Genomic DNA, 6,833 nt, shown 5'->3' on the forward strand with positions numbered 1-6,833 from the left:
AAGCAAGGAGCGTCAAGAGTGTGTCTCGGTTGCTTTGTTCTTTTTACAAACTATAGATATGTACAGTTGAGAACTCAGGATTCCTAGCCAATGACCATAGAGTTAACACACCACCTCACAAATAAAAAACAACCAAAAAAAAGAATATGCCAGAAACATCTTTAAATGCCTTGTCACACCAACAGCAAAGTGCACAGAGTGAGAACACGAGAGCCTTTTCATTTTAAAAATGTTTGGAAATATGTACGACTTTGATACAATTTCCGGGTGCTCCAGACACCCATGGCCACTTCATGTAAACCACTGACAATTGCTAGAGCACTTTGAGAGACTACGATATGATCATGATCCAACAGGGTAATTCTACCTAATGGGGGCAAGAGACACGTCCCGGGCGAGAGGTGTGTCAATCACAGCGCTCCCTACTCTAAGGTATTCACAAGGAGACAGGTCAACAGTATTTTTTTTATTCATCCTCTTCCTCCTCCTCTTCTTCGTCCTCGTCTTCTTCATCTTCCTCTTCCACCTTTTTCCGGGCAACTTCAGCAGGACCCTTGGCGCCATCAAAGTTCCCTTTAGACTTACAGTCTGCGGCATCCTTCTCGTATTTCTCCTTCAACTTTGCTGCCTTGTTGATGCATGGCTGCTTCTCGCTGTCACTTAAGTTATTCCACATCTCACCCAGCTTCTTTGCCACATCTCCAGTAGAGATGCCAGGGTTTGTAGATTTGATCTTGGGGCGGAATTCAGAACAGAACAGGCAAAGTCCAGACGGTGGCCTCTTGGGGGCATTTGGGTCCTTCTTCTTGCCTCCCTTAGCTGGTCCGTAATCCTTCATTTCCCGATCATAGTGCACTTTATCTGCCTTTACCATTTCATCAAATTTAGACTTCTCTTTCCCAGACGTTGTCTTCCACCCCTCAGAGCATTTCTTGGAAAATTCTGCAAAATTGACAGGGACCTCGGGGTTTTTCTTCTTATGTTCCTCTCTGCACGTCTTCACAAAGAAAGCATAAGCAGACATCTTGCCCTTTGGTTTCTTGGGATCACCTTTAGCCATCTTGACTGTATTGTTTGCTAGTCTGGGCAGCGCAGGGCACGACACGCGGCTCAGCACTCCACAGCCTGGCGCTAGCTGCCTGCACGAGAGCCGCCTGATTGGCCAGTGGACTCCGCTGTAGATGTGTTTTTTGTTTGTTTGTTTGTTTTGCGGTACGTGGGCCTCTCACTGTTGTGGCCTCTCCCGTTGCGGAACACAGGCTCGGGACACGCAGGCTCAGCGGCCATGGCTCACGGGCCCAGCCGCTCCGCGGTATGTGGGATCTTCCCGGACCGGTGCACGAACCCGTGTGCCCTGCATCGGCAGGCGGACTCTCAACCACTGCGCCACGAGGGAAGCCCTGTAGATGTATTTTTGATGTGTTCGTTGGGGGAGGTGAGTTCCACATCCTCCTACTCCACCATCTTGATCTTCTCTCCTAAGTGCCAATATTTTTTTAAAATAAATCTCTCAATTTTATCTTTTCTTAAATGTATTTATAACTAGTAATTTCTAGTTAAATTATTTATAATATTTGATTGAGTCTCTCTTTCTTTAATAAACAGTCTCCTATAATCTTAATCTTGTTTCGGGAGTTTCTCTTTACATGCTAGTCTTAAAAGAAACTAGGTAGTCCCATGTTTCCAGCATCCATCCCTAATGGAGGTTGTATTTACTCTTACATCTCACTTTCCTCACAGCTGTGAAGTGGAAGATATTTCTTCCTAGCTCCCCATGTCTTCTCTTTCTTGCAAAAATTCTGTATCACTGTGGCTTCTGCAGTAGTTCTGTACCTTATTCACTACTTTCATCTCCAAACATTCTAGAAATTCCCATTATTTCTTGAAGACCTTAGGCTCTGGATCACATCTTTCTACTTCAGCCCAGCAGCTGTCATCATTTTTGTTGGCCTCTAAATCCCTGTGTATCACTAGTATAAATCTTGGCCTCCAAATTCATGACTTCTTTCTCTCTTATGACCATTTTCTTAATTTCATTTTTGCCATCAGCCTCTATTATCTTCAACTCTGACCCCCAAAACCTCAAATGCAAGTATCACACTCAATGACCCCAATCTTCTCTCTGCCATAGTCCTTGCTCAATAATCTTACTACAGCAATTTCTCAATAGCATCTTGATCTCAAATCCAGTGATGCTCATTATTCTACAGTCATATCTCATTCTTCCCTCTCCTTTGGCAGAGATTGTGTTTCAAATGCATCATTATAATTGCTCATTTTCCACTATCTTTTCACTATTCATGGAAGTTTATACTTCCATTCTTGAGTCCATGGTCTATTATTTTATCACTCTCTTAAACATAACTTAAAAATCTCACCTCTTTCTTAATATTTCTATAAAATACCAACCATGATGAATTCAATAATTTATCTTCTCAGTACCTGCACTCAAGCACCTGAATGAAAATTGGGAGAATATCGCCTTTCACTTGATTTGGTTGACCACTTCCTCACCTTGAAACACTTCTCTTTCTTGATTTTAAGACCTTTATTTTCTATCTAAACTCTACACATGTCATCTAGTTCCCCAAATGTCAGTACTATCTATGTTACAAAAAATTTCAATTATATGTCCCTGGCTCAAATTCCTCTTCTGAGTTTAGGCATGTCTACCTGACATCTTCACATGTGTCTTATAGGCATGCCAAGATTAATATGGCCAAAAGTTAACTCTTTTTTTCTTCTTTCAGTTTTATTGACTTGTAATTAACATAAGTTTAAGGTGTACAGCATAATGACAACTTACATATATTGTATAAGCTAACTTTTGATTTATCCCAAACTGAATCCTTGTTAAATATGTCTTATCTCACCAAATGGCACCACTGTTCTCTCGTTTGTTCAATCCCGTTTCTTTTCTCTTCCTCATCCCCCACATTCAATCCAGTGCCAGTTCTGTTGATTTTAATTCTAATACACACCTTGAAAGATATCATCCCAGCTCTCATCCCCTTTTGCTTAGATATGACTGTGGCAGCCTCTGACTTGCATTCTTCCTTTTATTGCTCCTCTACAACCAGAGCAATATTTTTATAGCATACATATGATAATGACACTTTCCTTTATTCAAAAGCCCCTCCAATTTCACCTGGTCCTACGATTACTGAAACTGTTGGCCCCTGACAATTTCAACATCCTCACCTCCTTCTGTTTCCCCCTTTCAACTGCACTGACTTCACTTCTCTCCTTCAAACCTGTCAAGTTCTACATGGCTTCAGCGCTTTTGCAAAAACAATTCTTCCTTCAGGGCCTTTGCACAATCCCCTATTTAGGGCTTTTGCATACACAATCTACCCTTCCCTTTTCGAAGCTGTCTCCTTTTCATCCATCATATCCTGACTAAATAGTGCTTTCTAAAATTGTTCTTCCTATCGTATCTTAGAAGTACGGCTCCCACTTCCAACCCAGTATTTTCTTTTTATGATGAAAACCTGCTCATTTCTTTTCTAGCACTTACACAAGTTTTAAATAATAGCATTATTTGTTTGTTGATTATTGTTATTATTATGTGCTTTTCCCATTGTATTGAAAAATATCTATGAAGGTAGGGTCATATATTTTACTAATGATAGCGTGCTGGTTTTAACCACAATGCTTGACATTTGATATTGGTTAATTAAAATGTATTTGAATCATTAAATGAGTACATGTGTTTTCATAGAAAAGATATAATTGGTTAGTTGTATATAAGTGGTAAGACTCAGCTGACAGTTACTGGGCTTCACAGATTTAATATAGGACACCACATTTTACTTAGTGTCATTTACTTTAAATTTTAGGTATCTGTTTAGAATAAGTTAATCCTCCTAGTACTGGCTTGGAATTTTTTAACTAAAAAAAAAAACTGAAAGCAAAGGTTATAGATGTAAATTTCCTCCTCTGTTAAAACTCTACTTTTCTTTAATGTCAAATGTGTATTTCTTCTGCACTCTGAAAACTCTGACCACCTTTGTCTTCACTCACCTTTCCTCCTCTCAACTCTTACAGCTTTCATTCTCAGTAACGCTTATTCAGGACTCATATTCTGTTTTGAATTGTTGATCATATTTTGAAAAATTTATGCCTTGACTCTAGAAGTAGAGTGTACTTATTTTCAAATCCCACAATTACTTTAGCACCCAATAATTACTGACTGTCTAATAGTCAGGAAATTGCATCATCCATCACTTTATTTATGCTATTTATAAGTGCCATCTGAGATCACAATTATCAAGTTAAGTCAGTGATAAGTAATTTCACACACATGTAAATTCATATAATCAGGATAAGGATATTATGGGGAAATATCCTTTACCAGCCTTCAGATATTACCTTACCTCATTAGTCATCTTTCTATCTACAGCCGGGCTTCATGATTGTACAACAGACTTTGTTTCACACTCCGAATCTATCAGTTGGTCATTGTTTTAGGGTAGTTGTGGTTTGAGAGGTCCAGTGGTACTCCTTGTGTTCTATTGCAGGTAGTAATCCCAGCACAAATTCTGGCTCATAAAATGTATTCAACTAATCTTGGTTAAATAAATCATTTACTAGTATGTGACTTAAGATGCTTAATGGCATTGCTACAGCCACTGATATTACCACCAATAGCAGTAACAGCAGCAGCAAAAATCCAACATTATACATCATTTGAAATCACTTGTACTGTTCCTGTCTTCTCTAGTCTGTCAGAGAATAACATCAGAGAAAAACAGTGTGCATATTTCTTTGTCTTTTGATCACAACCTCAATAATATTTCCCCAGGTCTCTCTGTTAATAGTGACATGCCTATACTTTGCTTCACCTATGAAGAAGCTGTCTGAGAACTGATGGATCTGGATGAGAGGGTAGCCAATTAGGTAATGGCCTCCAGCAAGAGCGGACTCTGTAGAACAGTCGCCTTTGAACTGTGTGGAGTTGAACTAAAGGGCACAGCAGTTGCATAAATCAGAGAGAAAAGGACAAGGTTACACCTGTAGGTCGACTCAACAGCTATATTTTCTCTGCTCAAATAGTAGAGTAGTATAATGATAGCTAATACAATACTCAGATTAATTAAGTAATCTTGACTTCAATTATTTAGATAACTCAAGAGAGTAGGGAATTGTATCCAAAATTAAAGCGTTAATTTCAGAAATGGAGACATGGCCCTAAAGGGTTTCTATTAGAAAATAACTCATAGGGAGTCTGTTATTAAGTGACTTAACACTTTGAGGGCAAAGAACACTATCAGCAGGACCAGTAGCTATAAATTTAAAGCCAGGGATCTAATATGATATTTATTAAGTAGATATAGAGAACATGTCACAAATAAGTTTGTAGATATCTTTCTGTAAGAAATTTTTTTCTAACTACTTGTTCGATTTCTGAACTTGGCTCTGACTTGATGAAAGGAACTGACTAGTCAAAGGAAAAGATGAGTCTGTGCCCAACTGGTCTTATATATTATTGTTAATTTTTTTTGCCATAACAGAGATCACCCATGGTTTATAATTTGTACAAAAGTAGTGTGCTGAAACTAGAGATGCACTATGGACAAAACCTCCTGCTACTCCCAAGTGTGTGTACATTTATCAGCAGGCATCTCAGAATCTATTTTTCTTTACTGATGTGCTTCTCTTGTCTTCAGAATAGCTACAAATTAAACTAATTGCAATAGTGTTATCATTTTAATGAGAAATAATAAAATGTGAAAAGTCAAGTTTTTATTATGCAATTATATTTCTTTCTTAGCATTTAAATACAGTGGAATTGACCTGCAGCTGATCCTCAGGGTCCAGGGAAAATTTTGTAAAGGTAACAATTACTTAGGAAGTTAGCTGTACCATGAGTTTATCATTTTAAACTCTCTCTCTGAAGATGTAAACAGCCCTTAGAAACCTAATTCAACCATCCAAAATATATAGAAGTTCAAAGTATGAAATAAATTGTATCTTTCATCAATCCTATTAATTTTTAAATTTAAGATGCCCACTTTTATTATGCTCATTTGTTCTAGAAAGTAAATGATTATTTAAATTTTTAAATTTTCACAGTAACATGATGCTTCATATACTTGGCATGTGAACACATATTCAGTACAATTCAATATTGAATATGTTGAATTAATAAAGGTATAAGATCAAACTAAGGAAATAAAGTAAAAGTATAAAATGAGTCCTTATTTGTGAACGAATACAGATTACTTTTAGAACATTTTGGGTATGTTGTATCTTAGATAATGATAATTTATACATGTATGGTACTTTTTAGTTTACAAAGTACTTCTATAAACATTTTTCTTCTCCAGTAAGCCCTGTGGGAAGGGCTAGGCAGGTTTTTGTTGTTTTTTTTTTTCTCTTTTTTCCTTAACGTCTTTATTGGAGTATAATTGCTTTACAATGTTGTGTTAGTTTCTGCTGTATAACAAAGTGAATCAGCTATATGCATACGTATATCCCCATATCCCCTCCCTCTTTCATCTCCATCCCACCCTCCTTATCCCACCCCTCTAGGTGGTGCAAAGCACCGAGCTGATAGCTCTCTGTGCTATGCAGCTGCTTCCCACTAGCTATCTATTTTACATTTGGTAGTGTATATATGTCAATGTTACTCTCTCACTTTGTCCCAGCTTACCCTTCCCCCTCCCCGTGTCCTCAAGTCCATTTTCTATGTCTGTGTCTTTATTTCTGTCCTAAGCAGGTATTTTTATTACCTAAAAAGAAACTGAGTCACAGAAAGGTTATTTGATCACTTCACACAACTAATAGGTAGCAGAACCAGGATCTGACAGAACATAGAGTCATTCTATAAA

At 37.8% G+C, this 6,833-nt stretch overlaps 1 pseudogene; it reads right to left on the bottom strand.

Moving 5' to 3' along the window:
- Positions 1-466: 466 nt before the first annotated feature.
- LOC132422298 (high mobility group protein B3 pseudogene) lies at positions 467-1,075 on the bottom strand (annotated as a pseudogene).
- Positions 1,076-6,833: the final 5,758 nt, after the last annotated feature.

This window comes from Delphinus delphis, chromosome 3 (genome assembly GCF_949987515.2).
Source record: "Delphinus delphis chromosome 3, mDelDel1.2, whole genome shotgun sequence".
In the NCBI taxonomy this organism is placed as follows: domain Eukaryota; kingdom Metazoa; phylum Chordata; class Mammalia; order Artiodactyla; family Delphinidae; genus Delphinus; species Delphinus delphis.